The following is a 19,946-nucleotide window of genomic DNA, read 5'->3' as shown; positions in this document are numbered from 1 at the left end:
GGGTTCACGCCATTCTCCTGCCTCAGCCTCCTGAGTAGCTGGGACTACAGGCGCCCGCCACCACGCCCGGCTAATTTTTTGTATTTTTTAGTAGAGATGGGGTTTCACTGTGTTAGCCAGGATGGTTTCGATCTCCTGACCTCGTGATCTACCCGCCTCAGCCTCCCAAAGTGCTGGGATTACAGATGTGAGCCACCACACCCGGCCCTGATTTCTTTTCTTGTGGACATTTATCCAGCAGTGGGGACAGCTAGGTCAGATGGCAGACCTATTTTTAGGTTTCCGAGGAACCTCTACACTATTTCGCATAGTGGCTGTACCAATCCACATTTCCACTAGCAATGTACTAGTGTTTCCCTTTTTCTGCACCCTTGCCAGAATCTGCTATTTCTCTTTCTTTTTTAGACATGGTCTTACTCTGTCACCCAGGCTGGAGTGCAGTGGTGCAATCTCACCTCACTGCAATCTTTGCCTCCTGGGCTCAAGTGATGCTCCCACCTCAGCTTCCCAAACAGCTGGAACTACAGGTGTGTGCCACCATGCCTGGCTTGTCTTTTTGTTAATAGTCATTTAACTGGGGTGTATAACATCTCATTGTGGCTGTGATTTACATTTTCCTGATGATTAGCAAGGTTGAACATATTTCATATACCTGTATGTCTTCTGAAAAATGTTCAGATAACTTGCCCATTTTAAATGGATTATTTGGTGTTTTTGCTTTTGAGTTCCCTACATATTCTAGTTATTAATCCCTTGTCAGAAAGATAGTTTGCAAATATTTTCTCCCATTCCATTTTCTTCACTCTGATGACTTTTCCCTTGTTGTGCCGAAGCTTTTTAGCTTGATGTAATCCCATTAGTCTATTTTTGCTTTCGTTGTCTGTGCTTTTGAGGTCTCACCCACCTTTGCCCAGACCAATGATCTGAATTGTTGGAAATGTTTTTTTAAGAACAAAACTAGGTCCAGGCACATTGGTCAATGCCTATAACCCCAACACTTTGGAAGGCTGAGGCAGGAAGACTGCTTGAGCCCAGGAGTTTGAGACCAGCCTGGGCAACACAGCAAGATCCCATCTCTACAAAAAAATTTAAAAATTATCCAGGCATGGTGGCATGTACCTGTAATCCTAGCTACCCGGGAGGCTGAGGTAGGAGGATTGCTTGAACCCAGAAGTTCAAGGCTGCAGTGAGCTATGACTGTGCCACAGCATTGCAGCCTGGGTGAAAGAGGAACAGTCTCTAAAAAACAAAACAAAACTGCAGCTTGCTGTAGTCTCATCCCTCCAAAAGAAGTTATTCAAAAAGCACTACTCATAGTTATCAAACGGAGCTAGGATTCTTGAAGACTAAGAAATTGCAGGAAAATATGGGTTCACTAACTGGCAGGAATGTCCACACCCTGAGTAATAATAGTCAGCAAGTTTTCTGAGTTACCTGGAAAATTCTACACAAGAAAACTATAGATGTGGAGGGAAGAGGAGGAGTTAAAACAAAACTACTGATTTAATGATGGCACTATTTAACATTCTTTTTAAAAGGTGCACTGTTCAAAGACATTTATAAAAAGGAAGAAGTGATCAGAAAATTGTAAGAGTAGTACAAGAGGTCCAAAGTCTAAATGACCAGCTTAAAAAGAAAAAAATACACACAAAGTGGAGAAGAAACCAATAATTATTTTAAATCAAAAACATTTTTAAAAGTTGAAAATAACAAGCATTGATGAGGATATGGAGAAACTGGGACCACTGGGCACTGCTGATAGGAACGTAAAATGGCGCGGCCATAGTGGAAAACAGTTCCTCGAAAAGTTCAATACAGAACTACCGTATGATCCAGCAATTCTACTTCTAGGTTTATACCCAAAAGAAGTGAAAGCAGAGACTTAGACACTCGCACACCAACATTCACGGCAGTGTTATTCACAATGGCTAAAAGGTAAAAACAACCCTGAACCCTGAAAGCATTATGTAAGGTAAAATAAGCCAGACACAAGATATTTTATAATGTCACTTAAGTGAGGTACCTAAAATCCATCAAACTCAAAGACACAAAAGCTAGACAGGGATTGGGAGGAAGGAAGAATGGTCATTATTGTTTAATGGGTACAGAATTTATATTTGGGACAATAAAATGGTTCTGGAAATGAGTAGTGATTTCCAGCTCTACAACATTGTGAATGTACTTAATGCCACCGAACTGTACATTTAGCAATGGTTAAAAAGTGGTAAATTTCATTTTATGCATGTTTTGCCTCAACCAACCAATCCATACATAATTTCCAGAATTAAAAAATACTAGTTTTCAAATTAAGAGAACTCACAAGAGTTGCTGAAGAGTGACCAACACAAGAGTTGACAAAGAGACTCACAGCAAAGCACACTGTAGTAAAACTGTGTAATTCTGGAATCAAAGAGAAGATTCTACAAAACTCCAGGGACATAAACCAGGTCACATACAAAGAGGGCTCCAGTTTTATCAACAGGTGTCAAAGAAAGCAATGAAAAAATTCCTTCAAAATTCAGAGAGACAGTTATTCTCAACCTAGAATAACCAGACTATCAAATAAGTAGGTAGAATAAACACATTTTCAGACACTGAAAGTACAAAAAACAAACAAAAAACAAAACAAAACAAAAAAAAAGTGTTATTGTGCCTTCTCTCATTCCACCAAAACAATGATGTACACCAAGAAAGAGCATGACATGGTATCTAGAAAACTGAGACTCCAACACAAAAAGTTAATTACAGGATGATAAAAAGGGGTCTCCCATCATAAGATGGTAGGATTTCCATCTTCATCATAACATGGTAGGGTTAAGGCAGGTCTAGCGAGCAACCAGTCCAGAATGGAGCAGTTAAGGAGGCTCTACAAGAGATTTTTTTTTAAACATGTAATTGATATGTAAACAACTAAAATCTGAGTTGAATTAGTCATAAGGATACAGAAAATTAAATGAAAAAATAGCATTAACAGAGACAATGTACATATTGAATGCTAATGTGACCAAAATTTCAATGTAATTATATTGGAAAACATGAGCAGTTAAAGTGGGAAGCATGTGTCTATGCTTGGAGAAGGAGCACGTAAAAGAAACTAAATCTTAACTTTCATTGGTAAGAAATCAGACATTTCTTACTGTCTGAAGTAAATAAGGAAAAAGGGAAAAAGTAGACTGTAAAATTAAGGAAAAAAGTAACTAGTAAAAAGACTGTACCTTAGAAATAGGAAGGTAGGCCAGGCGCGGTGGCTCATGCCTGTAATCCCAGCACTTTGGGAGGCCAAGGTGGGCAGATCACAAGGTCAAGAAATCAAGACCATCTTGGCCAAAATGGTAAAACTCCGCCTCTACTAAAAATACAAAAATTAGCTGGGCATGGTGGTGTGTGCCTGTAATCCCAGCTACTCGGGAGGCTGAGGCAGGAGAATCGCTTGAACCAGGGAGTTGGAGGTTGCAATGAGTCGAGATCTTGCTACTACTGCACCCCAGCCTGGCAGTAGAGCAAGAGACTCTGCCTCCAAAAAGAAAAGAAACCAAAAGAAAAGAAAAAAGAAAAGAAAAGAGGAAGGTAAACACCAAAAGCAACAACTAAATGATTTTAAAGCAGTTTTACTTGCAGCTCAAAAAATAAAAAACAAAAAAAATTTAAAGTGGTTGTCTCTCAGGAGTAAGAGATAAAAGAAAGTACACAGAGACTTTTTTGCGACCTTTGTCATATTAATGAATTCACTAAAGCGTGTGCATATAACTTTAATAAAAGTAAAAACTAAATAATTAAAAAAATCAATTTAAAAAGTGTCAGGTGGAGGTCTGGAGTCTGGAAGCCTCACCAGGTATTTCAACCACTTTCTCATTTGTAGGTCCTAAGGCAGATAACCCTAGCCTCTCTGTTTCCCCCATCTGTGAAACAGGGATAATAGTATTTACTTTTGTTGCTGTAAGGATTAACATTAGTGTAAGCAAAGTGCTTAGTAAAGTGGCTGACACCTAGTAAGCACCCAATGGTTGTTTTTCCTCAAGAAACTCAGGATGGGAAGAACATCTGAGTAATACAGTAGATATATGCAGACAGCTTTGGGGATGAGGGTAGTGTCCTGAGATGGCATTAGTAAGGAAGACTGGAACAGTGAGAAAGACCTGTGTTAGACCATAATAAGAGGCTTGGGCTTATGTTGGCATTCTCTCTGGCCTAGAAATACTTCTAAAGGCACTTTATCCTCTTTAATCAGAGAGGACAAAATCTCTACCCAACATTGCTTCTCCACCCATTCACAAAACTGCTTGTTTTTAAAAATAAATGAAATAATTCTTTCTTTCATTTTTCCTGTCTTTTTTGAGACATAGTTTCACTCTGTTGCCCAGGATGGAGTGCCATGGCACGATCTCAGCTCACTACAGTCTCCACCTCCCAGTTCAAGTGATTCTCCTGCCTCAGCCTCCCAAGTAGCTGGGATTACAGGTGCGTGCCACCATGTCCAGCTAATTTTGTTGTATTATTAGCAGAGACCATGTTGGCCAGGGTGGTCTCGAACTCCTGGCCTCAGGTGATCCACCCGTCTTGGCCTCCCAAAGTGCTGGGATTACAGGCGTGAATCACCGCACTCAGCCATAAAAATAAATGAAACATTTCAACTAACAGAAAAGTACAGAGAAGAGTTATATCACTTAGCTTTGTCAAACCTTAGCTAGTTACATTTTTATAGTTCTTGATGAGCTAAAAGACATTTACATATGTTAGACTTACTTCAAAAATTCTTTGGCTCCACCAGGATTTCCTATCCATTGATTCTATTACCTTTTTACTGTCCCTCACCCCTCTGACAACCTCTCTCCCTTCGTTACCCAGCTTCAATTGTAGTAATTATAATCAAGCCCGGTGCTGTGGCTCACACATGTAATCCCAGCATTTCAGGTAGATCACCTGAGGTCAGGAGTTCGAGACCAGCCTGCCAACACGGTGAAACCCCATCTCTACTAAAAATACAAAAATTAGCCAGGTATGGTGGCGTGTGCTTGTAATCCCAGCTACTCAGGAGGCTGAGGAAGGATAACTGCTTGAACCCGGAAGGTGGAGGTTGCAGTGAGCCGAGATCACGCCATTGCACTCCAGCCTGGGCAACAGAGCGAGACTCCGTCCCAAAAAAAACAAAAAACAAAAACAAAAAAAAAAAGAAAAAAATTATAATCACTCCCTCAGATATAGCTGGTTCTCTAGCCTTTCTCTGGCTTCACTGTAAAAAAAAAAAAAAAAAAAAAAATCAACGCAATCCCCACCAAATCTGTGCCTACACAAACATAGGGAAGAAAGCAAAGACAAAGAAAAATCCACAACCATGGCTGGCTGATCTTGAGTACACTATAAATGCTACCAGACATTATCTCCAGTCTATTTCATTCTCTGACTCTCCCAGTAACTATTTCATATCTTCTCAACTCAACCCTACACTGAGTTTTCCCTCCCTCACACTCAATGACCTTGCTTCCTGTTGCACTTATAAAACTGAAATAGGGAATTTCCAGAGTCCCACCAGTTACCTACTGTCATGTACATGTACACACCCTGAATTCCCACCTGTTATCATAGATGGAGCTATCCATGCTCTAGTCTATTTATATACTAGATTTGCCATTTGATCACCTACTCAAGAGCACCACTTGGGCAATCCTCCCCTAGAAGTAAGCTTCTAGCTTACTTTACCTCAAATATATTTTCAGCACAGCCATTCATCGGACAATTCTTTTAACACAAGTCTGATAGTGTCACACCTCTGCTCAAAACTCTGTAATCCTAGCCAGGTGCAGTGGCTGACGCATGTAATCCCAACACTTTGGGAGGGCAGTGTGGGAGGATTGTTTGTATCTAGGAGTTCAAGACCAGCCTGGGCAACAAGATCCTGTCTCTACAAAAAAAATTAAAAATTTGCCAGGCATGGTGGCGCAAGCCTGTAGTCTCAGCTACTTGGGAGACTGAGGGAGGAACACTGCTTAAGCCCAGGAGTTCGAGGCTGCAGTGAGCCATGATCACATCACTGCACTCAGCCTGACAGAGTGAGACTCTGTCTCAAAAAAAAAAACAAAAAACAACAACAACAACAACAAAAACTGCAACAGCTCTGGATTTCAAAGCCCAAAGCCTTTACAGTGCTCCACATTGCCCTACATTGTATTTCCCCCATTTCCTTTACCTCCTCCTCTCCTTCATCAGTCTGCTTTAGCCACAGTGGCCTCCTTGTTAGTCTGTGAAAGGGCTAGACACACTAGTCCTACTTAAGGCTTTTGCAATGAAAGATTCTTCTACCTTGGCCAGGCGCAGTGGCTCACGTCTGTAATCCTAGCACTTTGGGAGGCCGAGGCGAGCGGATCATGAGGTCGGGAGATCGAAACCATCCTGGCCAACACAGTGAAACTCTGTCTCTACTAAAAACACACAAATTAGCTGGGCGTGGTGGCGCGCATCTATAGTCCCAGCTACTCAGGAGGCTGAGGCAGGGGAATTGCTTGGAACCAGGAGGCACAGATTGCAGTGAGCCAAGACTGCACCTCTGCACTCAAGCCTGGTGAGACAATGAGGCTCCATCTCAAAAAAAAAAAAAAAAAGTCTTCTACCTGGATTTATCTTCTATATACTGCATGGCTGACTCCCTTACTTCTTGGGCCTTGACCAAATGTCACCTTCTAAATGAGACCTCCTCTGACCATCTTATTTAAAATTCCAACTACCTAGCCAGGCATGGTGGCTCACACCTGTAATCCCAGCCTTTGGGAGGCTAGGTGGGAGGATCACTTGAACCCACAGTTTGCAATCAGCCTGGGAAACATAGTAAAACCCCGTCTCTCTCTCTTTTTTTTTTAAGACTAAGTCTTGCTCTGACAATCCGGCTAGAGTGTGGTGGCATGAGCTCAGCTCACTGCAACCTCTGCCTCCCGGGTTTTCAAGCTATTCTCCTGTCTCAGCTTCCTGAGTAGCTAGGACAACAGGCATGCGCCACCATGCCTGGCTAATTTTTGTATTTTTAATAGAGATGGGGCTTCACCGTGTTGAGCAAGCTGGTCTCGAACTCCTGACCTCAGGTGATCCACCTGTGTCAGCCTCCCAAAGTGCTGGGATTACAGGTGTGACCCACTAGTGCCCAGCCCACCCCGTCTCTTAAAAAAAAAAAAAATCCAACTACCTATTCACAGAAACACACAAAAAATTTAACATGGGAGTTTGAGGGGAGCGGCGGGGAGGCTTTCTGGTAAAGACCTCCCAGAAAGTCTACTAGACAAATTCTAAAACAGCTGTAACATTCTCCACTCTTAACTCTCATTTCCCTTACTCTTTTTCTTATTTTTGCATTGCCATTACTATCCAGTAACATAATATATAATTTATTTAATCATCTGTCTGCCCACATATTTATTCTCTCTCTCTCTCTCTCTCACACACACACACACACTCACACACATATATAAAACAAATGCAAAGTCTGTCAAGTAGTAGGCACTCACTAATTATCTGGTGATTGAATAAATGAATACCCTGAAGCCCACTCTGTGGGAATAATGTTTACAAACCATCTACAGTAGAAAAAAGAAATCAGGTAGAAAAAAATGCCACCTTCTAAGCAGATCTGGGAATTATGTGTAGAATTGTTCTGGCAATCAATAAGAGAATAGCCGGGAGGAGTGACTCACGCCTGTAATCCCAGCACTTTGGGAGGCCAAGGCGGGCGGATCATGAAGTCAGGAGATCGAGATCATCCTGGCCAGCATGGTGAAACCCCGTCTCTACTAAAATACAAAAAATAAGCCAGGCAACAGTGGCGCACGCCTGTGGTCCCAGCTACTCAGGAGGCTGAGGCAGGGGAATAGCTTGAACCTGGGAGACCGAGGTTCAGTGAGCTGAGATCACGCCACTGCACACCAGCGTGGCGACAGAGCAAGACTCCGTCTCAAAAACAAACAAAAAAATAGGGGAACAGATTCATATTTGAACTGCAATGCATAATAAAAACAGCAAGCACATACATAACCACAAATGCCAGGTACTGTTCTATGCACTTCGGACATATTAACTCAATCTTCAGAAGCATATGTATGAATTAGGTGGTAGTACTCTCCCCATTTTATTAACAATAAGCAACTTTGCAACAGGTTAAATAAGCTGCCCATAATTGCACAGTTAATAAGTAACAGGGTTAGGATTTCAACCCAGGCATTATGGCTTCAGAATCCATACTCTAAATACATCATGACATCTAGTTACAGGAATATTATAGTACAGGAGTGTTCAATGTTTTGGCTTCCCTGGGTCACACTGGAAGAGGAATTGTCTTGGGCTACACGTAAAATACACTAACACTAATGACAGCTGATGTGCTATTTTTTAAAAAATCGCAAAAGTCTCATAATGTTTCAAGAAAGTTAATGAATCTGTGTTGGGTAACATTCAAAGCTGCCCCAGGCTGCATGCAGCCTGCAGGTTGTATAAGCTTGATATAGGCCAAAGAAAAGTTAATGCAAACACGCATCCCTAAGCTATTATGTGGTAAGAAAAGATACATAAAGAATTTAGTTGTCCTAAGGGAGTTCACAATCTAAACAAAAAACATTGGCACAGCAAATTTTATATATGATGACGGAAGTGGGCTGAGTCACATCTAATTCAGGGTCAATGGAGGTTTTCTAGAAGCAATGACCCCTAGCATGTATCTTTTAAAATGAGCACAAAGTTGCTGAGCACGGTGGCTCACGCCTGTAATCCCAGGACTTTGGGAGGCTGAGGCAGGTGGATCACGAGGTCAGGAGATCAAAGCCATCCTGGTTAACACAGTGAAATCCCATCTCTACTAAAAATACAAAAAAATTAGCTGGGTGTGGTGGCGGGCGCCTGTAGTCTCAGCTACTCGGGAGGCTGAGGCAGAATGGCGTGAACCCGGGAGGCAGAGCTTGCAGTAAGCCGAGATTGTGCCACTGCACTCCAGCCTGGGTGACAGAGTGAGACTGTGTCTCAATACATACATACATACATACATACATAAAGCACAAAGTCAAGAGCAACACAGAAGAGAAAAAATGTGCACAAAGAAAAAGTAAGGTCTTTGTTCCAGCAAAGGGAATGAACAATATGTACAAAGTCACTGGGATGAGGGAGTATGAATTTATACCAGAGAACTAAGTAATTTAGGAGAAAAGAAAAACACAGGGAACAAATAGAAAATTACCAAATTAAGCAGAGTCACAATTACTTATTTATGCCTTAAATCTCATAAGAAACTTAAGTTTTAGGCCGGGCGCAGTGGCTCACGCCTGTAATCCCAGGACTTTGGGAGGCTGAGGCAGGTGGATCACGAGGTCAGGAGATCAAAGCCATCCTGGTTAACACAGTGAAATCCCATCTCTACTAAAAATACAAAAAAATTAGCTGGGTGTGGTGGCGGGCGCCTGTAGTCTCAGCTACTCGGGAGGCTGAGGCAGGAGAATGGCGTGAACCCGGGAGGTGGAGCTTGCAGTGAGCCGAGATCGCGCCACTGCACTCCAGCCTGGGGTACAGAGTGAGACTCCGTCTCAAAAAAAAAAAAAGAAACTTAAGTTTTAACTTGAACAAGGGAGAAGGTGCATAAAGATTTTACTCATGGGAATAACACACTTACATTGTAGCATGACTACCATTAATAGTATGTATTAGATAAGACTAGAAAGGGCAAGCAAAATCAAGTTAGGAAAACCTACACAAAACCCAGGCAAGGTGAGGAGGAACAGATATTATCTACAGATCCATAACCCAATGTTGTCTGTAAACCTTCATGTTCATTCCCACATAATGCTGCACCATTGCAAATTCTCATCTCCTCTAGCTTAAATATCATAATAGTCTCCCGAGTGATTTTCCTAATTCCTTTGAATTAGACTCAATTTCTCTAGGGCAAAGCTCGGATTTATCTTTTCTCTGCTCAAAAGTCTTCGTTAATTTCTAATGTCTTTCTAAAGCCAAAATTCTATGCATTAGCAAGACCCTTTATAATTTATCCTAATTCTTCCTCCACAGCTCTGAACTTTACTATTCCTTTGCTCACTGTTCCCTCTGCCCAGACTAAGTTGAAACGCCTCCTTGCATCATGATGCACTGCTAAATGTTCCTTGCCAGAAATAAACTTTTTAAGTTACTGCTCCCAAAGCACTTTGTTTATAACTTCCTTAAAGCAACTATTATATTCTTCCTCAGACCATAATCCCCAGTTCTATGTCTTTTTTTCCTTATAAGATCAGGTTCCATGATACTAGGCTAATTAACAGAAGCTACCGCATCAAGAAATACAAGCATTTCAACAATTCAAAGATCTTAGTAAGAACAATGAACGTCTCACAATAATAGAACAAAGGTCAGTGCTAAGTTTATCTGGACCTTTAAAGGTCAGAAGGTGATTCCCACTGACACAGTAAGTTGTCATTATAACCTTCACAACAGTTTAAAGACAATAATTTTAACACATTTTACCAGTATGATGAATTAAAGGAACTGTATACACATATACACTGATTACAGTACACACTAATGAGTTAGCTCCCCCGCTCACGGTTTCCATTTTCTTTTCTTTTTTTTTGAGACGGAGTCTCGCTCTGTCGCCCGGGCTGGAGTGCAGTGGCTGGATCTCAGCTCACTGCAAGCTCCGCCTCCCGGGTTTACGCCATTCTCCTGCCTCAGCCTCCCGAGTAGCTGGGACTACAGGTGCCCACCACCTCGCCCGGCTAGTTTTTTGTATTTTTTAGTAGAGACAGAGTTTCACCGTGTTAGCCAGGATGGTCTCGAACTCCTGACCTCGTGATCCGCCCGTCTCGACCTCCCAAAGTGCTGGGATTACAGGCTTGAGCCACCGCGCCCGGCCCCCCATTTTCTTTAAAAGGTACTGAATACACATGGATGGGCCTCCAGTAGCCAGCTGTGTTTCTCTCATCATCCCACCTGACCAGGGCTAGGCCAATCAGTTATTTTCCTCCAAAAATGTGAAATATGGAAGATACCAAGACTGGAACTCAGTCCTTTGCTAGAACTTGAAGAACAAGTCTTAACAACTTCCGCTGCTGAGGTCCCTGGGCTCCATCCTCATACCTTTTTGCTTGGTAGCATAGCTCAACCCTTGTTTCTAAGTGCTACTTCGATATCCTTCTAATAAATCTTTCTTTCCCTTCTTTTCTAGTTTTCTTTTGGGCTTACGTGAACCACAATCAGTTGTGCTGCTTGGAAGCAAAAATTTTAAAATGAATTTGATGCATTCAAAAAGCCAAGTATTATTTTGGGACTAAATCTTAAATGCTTTAGCTTAAAAGCAGAAATCTGAGCTGTGAAGAAAGGAAAGGAAGAAGAGGGAGAGAGGGAGAGAGGGAGGGAGGGAGAGAGGGAGGGAGGGAGGAAGGAAGGAAGGAAGGAGAAAAGAGACTCCTTTGGGCTTTCGAATTATAATTTAGAAGTTTATTTCCTATTTAATATTTAAAGTGCTGTGAGACTACTAAATTAATTCAAATCTGGGTGGACATTCCCAAATGAACCATTTAAAACACTCAGTCCAGCAGACAACCCAACGCCTTAAGGTTCACCAAAGTATTCAGAGAATTTAGGTTTAGTGTGATTCTCTGCAGGTAATCCTACAGAATGTAAAAGATTCTCTATGTTGTTATACACATTGGCAATCCTCCTAAGACAGATCACTACCAATAAAGTAACTTTATTGCTATTTTCCTTTCTTCCTAGAAATTTATCCCTTGATTTTAGTTTGATAAATTTTCTTTTCTACCCTTGACTATAAATTGATGAATTTTACCTTTTTCCAACGTAAGTATCCTAGATCTTCAAAATATATCAATGCTCCTGCATCAGACCCAAACACTGATTTTCCTACACAGAAATTAGATCTGAATTTACTATGTATATATTTATGAATTTAAGTTTCTGGTCTGAAAAAGGCTGTTCATTTCAGCCAATCATATCTATAAAAACTATTTTATTTTTAATATAAGCTTTTTACCTTTTAAAAGTATTTTAAAAAGTGAATGCTTACTGAAAATACAAATTAAGAAAAATTAAGCTACTAATGATGAAACTTTGTAATTCAGAAACAAAACCATTTAAACTGAATACAAAAAAGCAAAGGTAATCCAAATTATTCTTTCAAATGGCCTCTGGTGTTTCTCTTCCAAGCATATTATACCTAAAAAATCTAAATCTCTTAACATACAAAGATTTGCTCAAGTGTACTTTCATTTTTCATGGTGACTTTTTAAAAAGCAACTTACTAAATGATCCACTTCCATTTTTTATTTTACTGAGTGCACACAAATATTAAGTATATTTAATACGCTGTATTACTCAGGATAGAAATGAAGGGACTGTCATGTCTTCCTTTGATGAACTACTGCACTATTTAAATTGTTTTAAACAAAGTTTCCTACTTTTGTAATACAAAACGTATTTTAAATATCCCGCCATGTTTTTTTAACAGTCTATGCCTCATCTCAATACCAAATTCAGTGACTTTTTTAAAAGGGCACATTAAAGAAACCTTATTCCGGCTGGGCACTGTGGCTCACACCCGTAGTCCCAGCACTTCTGTGAGGCCAAGGCGGGTGGATCACCTGAGGTCAGGAGTTCAAGACAGGCCTGACCAACATGGAGAAACCGTATCTCTACTAAAAATACAAAATAAAATTAGCCAGGCGTGATGGCGCATGCCTGTAATCTCAGCTATTTGGGAGGATGAGGCAGGAGAATCGTTTAATCCCAGGAGGTGGAGGTTGCAGTGAGCCAAGATCGCGCCATTGCACTCCAGCCAGGGCAATAAGAGCGAAACTCCGTCTCACAAAAAAAAAGAAAAGAAACCTTATTCCATAATGATTCCATAATGTAAAGTTGTTGTATTATTCCATTAACAATTTTAAAAAGGCAAAATCTCTTAAACAGTCACAAATTAAGGATGCAATTTTATCCACAAATCCTCACAATGACCTGAACTTCTGAGCAAACAATACCAACTAAATATAAAAGCAACATACTAAGTTGTTTCTTAAAACTTTTTCTTACTTGAAACACACCATTATTTAAATCAGCCTACTTACACGGAATACTCAGAAGTCTTTCCTTCAAGAGTGAATGTCTCTTCCAAGTTGCTTGTTCTGACTATCCAATATCCTAAGCCTTCCAAGAGTTTATTAATATTGCATCCTTTAAATCTAAGTCAGCATCAACTGTAAGACTGCATTGTTTTAAAGAAGAAATGCTGCAAGCTGCAATTTTAGGTCACTATTGATGTTTCAAAGGCTTTCCAATTTCAGAAATATTAAAATGCAGAGAAAAACATGATGATGATAAATATTTATTGAAGTTCTTAAAATTGGTAGCAAAGATACTATAGGATTAAACTTCATTTTACTAAAGTGCGTAATTATGCCAAAATCTTTGGAGTTTATATATATAGCAGAAAAAATTCTGAAGGTGGAAATTTAAATTTCAATTTTACTCCCATCTAATCTAACCAAGCTCTCTCACATTGTGAACTAAGCACTTCATACATTATGAGGCTACTATCACTTGATACTGTAACTTTCACCTCACAACCAAAACTTTCCAATGCATAACAAAAGTAGTAATCGTTTGTTGACCTTCTATACCTCATCAGTCTTAGGGCCCTAACCTAAGTTTATTTAAAAATCAGTTGAAAGAAATTACTCTCTTAAAGGGCTACCATTTATAAAAGATTTCCTCCAAGGCTAATTTTTAAAATGAAGTTAATGTATTTGGTACAGGCCAATGCTGATAAAAGCAATAAGCAAAATATTAAAAGAAACAGGCCGGGCGCAGTGGCTCATGCCTGTAATCCCAGCACTTTGGGAGGCCGAGGCAGGTGGATAGCCTAAGGTCAGGAGTTCAACACCAGCCTGGCCAACATGGTGAAACTCCATCTCCACCAAAAATACAAAAATTAGCCGGGCGTGGTGACAGATACCTTTAGACCCAGCTACTTGGGAAGCTGAGGCAGGAGAAGAGAATCACTTGAACCTGGGACGCGGAGGCTGCAGTGAGCCAAGATTGCGCCACTGCACCCCAAACTGAACAACAGAGTGAGACTGTCTCAAAAAATATATATACATATATATATATAAATATAATACTTTACTATTAAAATAACTTTTAAAATTACTACCAGATACTGTGGTTTGCTCACCACACATCCTCAGTACCTAGTGCACTACCTGGAACAGAATATATACTCAATAAATATTTGTTGACTTAAGTGATACCTTAATAAACATGAGAAGGAATGTGCGCAAACAATGCAAAATCAGGAATTACACAAATACTGTGATAAACAGAGCTTTCTCTTTGAGAAAATTCACACCAATATTTTTTTCCTAATTTATGCTGAAAATATCTAACTTGTCACTTGGTATACCTTTAATAAATTCCAGGCTGGGCATGATGGCTTATGCTTGCAATCCTAGCACTCTGGAGGCAGAGGCAGGAGGAAGGCTTGAGCCCAGGAATTTGAGACCAGCCTGGGCAAAAGGGCAAAATCCCATCTCCACAAAAAAATATATAAAAATTAGCCAGGCATGGTGGTGCAAATCTGTAGTCCCAGTTACTCAGGAGGCTGGGGTGGGAGGATCACCTGAGCCAGGGAGATTGAGACTACAGTGAGTAGTGATCTTGCCACTGCACCCCAGCCTGGGTGAAACAGTAAGATTCTGTTTCCAAAAAAAAAAAATTTTTCTTAATGAAATAAAATGAAACCCAGCCCCTTCTCCTTCCCACTCTTTTTAAGTAAGCTATATGAGTTCACTTAAAACATTTACTACGCACAACTTAGTTAACAAAAAGTTTCAAAAACGTATCAGCATAAAGCAACCCATACCTGAATTTAACCAGTAAACATTAAGCAAGATAAGACTAATGCACAAATCTTTGACAAGTGTTATATACTGAATGTGTGCCCTTACTCGCCCTCCCCACACCACTAAAATTCATGTGTTGAAACCCTAACCCCTAATATGATAGTATTTGGAGCTCAGGCCTTTTGGAGGAGCCCTCATAATCAGATTAGCACCCTTATAAGAAGAGACCTGAGAACTTACACTCTCTCCACCAAGTGAGGACACATCAATTATGCCAGAAACACCAGGCATGGTAGCTCACACCTATAACTGGCCACTTTAGGAGGCCAAGGTGGGAGGACTGTTTTAAGCACAAGAGCTCAAGACCAGCCTGGGCAACACAGCAACACCCTGTCTCTACAAAAAAAGTTTTTCTACTTTTCTTTTCTTTCTTTCCTTTCCATTTTTTTTTTTTTTTTTAAAGAGACAGGGTCTCACTCTGTGGCCCAGGCTGGAGTGCAGTGGTGCCATCTTGGCTCACTGCACCCCTGACCTCCCAGGCTCAAGTGATCCTCCCACCTCAGCCTCCTGAGTAGCTGAGACTTCAGGCACATACCACCACACTCAGCTAATTTTTGCATTTCTTTGTAGTGACAGGGTTTCAGCATGTTATGTCGCCTAGGCTGGTCTCCAAACTCTGGGTTCAAGCAATCCACCTGACTCGGCCTCCCAAAGTGTTGGGATTACAGGCATGAGCCACCCACCACACCCGGCCAAAATAATTTTTTAAAAATATAAGCCAGGTGTGGGGACGTGTGCCTATAGTCTCAGCTACTCAGGAGGCTGAAGACAGGACTGCTTGAGCCTAGGACATAGAGGCTACAGTGAGCTATGATCCCACCACTACACTCCAACCTGGGTGATGGAACAAGACCCTGTCTCAAAAACAAACAAAACAAAAAAGCAGGGCCAGGAAGAAAGCTTTACCACATAACCCGACTATGCTGGCACACTTATCTTAGACTGCCAGCCTCCAAAACCATGAGGAAATAAATTTCTATTAAGTCACCCAGTCAATGGTATTTTGTTATAGCATCCCAAGCTAAAACAGTAAATCTGTATTTTGAAGGAATAGTGACGTATGATGCAGAAGGAAATAATGATAAAACAACCAAATTATGCCCTGTAGAAGAAGCCTATACCTTGGCAAAATAATATTTATAACCAAATACCCCTAATATCGATTGGAAAATTTAACAACATTTTAAATGGCAAGGCTATTACATTCTAGGAAAATCTGGGAAGCTCTTAGACAAGAGCCAAGTGGACAAAGAATAGACAGAATCTGGATATATGGAAATTGGGAGAGAAGAGAAAAAGCAAGTTTACTTCACTCAGAATACCCTTTCACCCACTCACACTCATGACTCCAATCCCAATAATAATTTCTATTATTTTCTAGAGTTAGAAACAATAGCTCCTAGGGGCCAGGCATTGTGGCTCACATCTGTAATTCCAGCACTTTGGGAAGTCAAGGGGAGTGGATCATCTGAGGTCAGGAGTTCGAGACCAGCCTAGCCAACATGGCAAAACTCCGTCTCTATTAAATACAAAAATTAGCCGGGTGTGGTGGCACATGCCTATAATCCCAGCTACTAGGGAGGCTGAGGCAGGAGAATCGCTTGAATCCAGGAGGGGGAGGTTGCAGTGAGCCGAGATCACACCACTGCACTCCAGCCTGGGCAACAGAGTGAGAGTCTGTTCCCTCCCCGCTAAAAAAGAAATAATAGTTCCTTTGTAGATGAAGACAGGGTTTTATTTTTCATCAACAGTGATGTATCTTTTAACAATGGGGTATGTTCTAAGAAATGTGTCATCAGGTGATTCCAATGTATGAACATCACAGAGTACACTTACACAAATCCACATGGTATAGTCTACGATACACCTAGGCTATATGGCATATAGTTTATTGCTCCTAGGCCATAAACCTGTAATGGTTAAGTATTCACATGTCTGAACATATGTAAAATAGAAAAAGTACAGTAAAAATATGGTATTATAGTATTATAGGACCGCCATCATATAAGCAGTTCATCGAAGACTAAAATGTCATTATATGGTACAAACCTCTACTCATTTACCTAACCCAGCTCCTACTGTGTGACACACTCTGAGTAAGGGAAGTTCGCCCCCTCAAAACTTACAGAACCACAAGTAGAAACAGATTAGTAAGCAAACAGCTGTAACAGAAAATGCAACTGATACATGTCAGAAATATGGCAGTTTCGATTGAGAAAAGGAGATCCAAGAAAACTTTTCAGTAAATAAATTTGAATGGAGCCATCTGAACAGTTTTAAAACACAAGTTGAAGGTATCCATAAGGAAGAACATATGAGGCAATTAACAACAAGGTGCTATGAGAATTTAACACCAGCACAATAGAGCACTGCATATTCCGTGACCTTCAAGTAATGTGGAAAAATTACGAATGGTGGCAAGAGAAGACTGGAAAGGTAAAAAGAACCCAGGTGAAGAAAAAATTTTAAAGACCAAGACACTACATGGAAGGCTGGGGCGGGAGAATTGCTTGAGCCTGGGAGGTTGAGGCTGCCATGAGCCGTGGACACACCACTGCACTCCAGCCTAGGCAATAGAGCAAGACCCTGTTTCAGATAAATAATAAAATATAATAAACACCACAACAGCACAGTCATCCCTTGCTATACTTCAGGAACTGGTTCCAAGACTCCTTGTGTATACCAAAATCTGCACATACTTAAATCCCGCTGTCAACCCTATAGAACCCACGAACACAAAAACAGCAGTCCATTGTGTAGGCGGGTTTCACACATCCTACAAATACTGTACTTTCAATCTACGTTTAAGGTGACCCCCACAGTTGAAACCTGTGTTGCTTAAGGGTCAAGTGTATCTGCCTGGCTAAAAGTATAAGAAAGATAGGATAAAAATATAAGAAAGATATTAACTAGCAATGATGTACAAAGGAGACATCAAAGGAAACAAAATAGAGTGACCATATCTCCTAGTTTCCCCAAAACCATCCTAGTTTGTATCCGCACGCCCGGTGTCCCAGCCAGTTTACCATCTCTACCATACATTAACAAAATACTGTTAATAGTTGGATTAAAACATGCTGGTATGAGCCTGGCCAACATGGTGAAACCTTGTCTCTACTAAAAATACAAAAACAGCCGGGTGTGGTGGTGGTCACCTGTAATCCCAGCTACACAAGGGTGAGGCATGGAGAATTGCTTGAACCTGGGAGGAAGAGGTTGCAGTGAGCTGAGATCGTGCCACTGCACTCCAGCCTGGGCGACAGAGCAAGACTCCATCTCAAAAAAAAAAACAAAAACAAACCAAAACAACGCTGGTATGGATTTAGGAGACTTCTCCACCTTATACTTCCAGCTTCTTCCAAAGTTCTTCCAACTTTGTCAAGTTTCCAAAATGCGTATATATGATGCATATATAAAGAACAGAGTCTTCATTTTAACACACACTTAATTCTGAAAGATGACAGAAATAACTAATCTCACTTTATCTCACTCTTTCTAGACTCAATGTATCTAACTATTCCCTTTCAAGGGCAGTATGCAGGGTAACCACCAGTGGCCAGGGTAGCTAGCTCCTTTGGGTGCTAACTGGGGGTGGGGGAAGTGGTCAGCACTGCTGTCACTGAAGACTGGTTGGTGTATCAGCAGTGGCCTTTGACCTGGTCTGTAAAATACACACAGCTGCCAGGCTAACAATAGGCAGAGTTTATGGGAAACTAAAGGTTAGGTTAGTTTCCTCATAGTTACCTCTATGGTTACCTGTGGTTAATGAAGCCATGAGGTTACTAATCCATCAAGAAAGTGAGGAATTAAAGGCTCTCTCCCTACAGGTATAAAGAATGACCTGGCTGGGCACAGTGGCTGGTGTCTGTAATCCCAGCATTTTGTGAGGCTGACGTGGGTAAACAGCTTGTGCCCAAGAGTTCAGGACCAGCCTGAACAACACAGGCCAGACCCCATTCTCTATTAATCCCAGCACTGGGAGGCCAAGGCAAGCAGATCACTTGAGCTCAGGAGTTCAAGACCAGCCAGGGCAACATGACAAAACCCTATCTGTACTAAAAATACAAAAATTAGCTAGGTGTGGTGACACACACCTGTAATCCCAGCTACTCGGGTGGCTGAAGCATGAAAATCTCTTGAACCTGGGAGGTGGAGGTTTCAGTGCACCACTGTACTCCAGCCTGGGCAACAGAGTGAAACTCTGTATCTTAAAAAAAAAAAAGAAAACAATGAACCAATGAAGCCAGTTAACAGACACCATATTTAATTAAACACAAAAACATATGGGACATTCATATTATTTATTTATAAAAATTATACTTAGTGTCTCAAATAGAATTCTGATAAGTAAAACTAAAAGACTTGGTTAAAGACCTTAACTGGTGGTCTTCACATTTTTTTTAAATTTCAGACATCCTAGAAGAAAACTGTAAGACATTTCTAAAATCTGAAGGTATGCTTTTTCCTATAAAGCACAGTCTCTCAATCTTGACACTACTGACATTTGGGGCCAATCCTTCATTGCTGGGGAGTGTCCTGAGCAACACAGGATGTTCGGCGGCATCCCTGCCCCCTACCCCACTAGATGTCGGCAGCATGCCCCCAAACTGTAATAACCAAAAAGATCTCTAGACATTGTCAGCCCTGGTTTAGAACCACTGCTATAAGGCACTGAAAAAAAAAAGTAAACAAGAATATTACAGAATTAAAGGAAAATGTGGAAAAAAAAAACAACTCACATCTCAAAGAATCTCACACATCTTCAAATAATTTCAGATCTAATTTATTGTCAAGGGTTATTATTAGCTTAATTAGACAGCACAGGCCAAATTAAATATTTTATTTGTATTTAGATTAAAATATGTCATTTAATACTATTTTTAAGATAGTAGAGGCTAGGCACGGCAGCTCACGCCTGTATTCCCAGCACTCTGGGAGGCCGAGGCAGGCGGATCACTTGAGGTCAGGTGTTTGAGACCAGCCTGGCTAACATGGTGAAATCCTGTCTCTACTCAAAAAAAA

The 19,946-nt window shown here is 40.8% G+C and overlaps 1 protein-coding gene across 1 annotated transcript in view; it reads right to left on the bottom strand.

Annotated features, from left to right (window-relative positions):
• Window positions 1–19,946, bottom strand: part of PPP4R2 (protein phosphatase 4, regulatory subunit 2) — a 74,261-nt gene that overhangs the window by 35,360 nt on the left and 18,955 nt on the right. The window lies entirely within an intron of this gene.

Source organism: Colobus angolensis, unplaced genomic scaffold, assembly GCF_000951035.1.
Source record: "Colobus angolensis palliatus isolate OR3802 unplaced genomic scaffold, Cang.pa_1.0 Scaffold160, whole genome shotgun sequence".
NCBI classification, from domain to species: domain Eukaryota; kingdom Metazoa; phylum Chordata; class Mammalia; order Primates; family Cercopithecidae; genus Colobus; species Colobus angolensis.
This window is presented reverse-complemented; position numbering and strand designations above follow the sequence as displayed.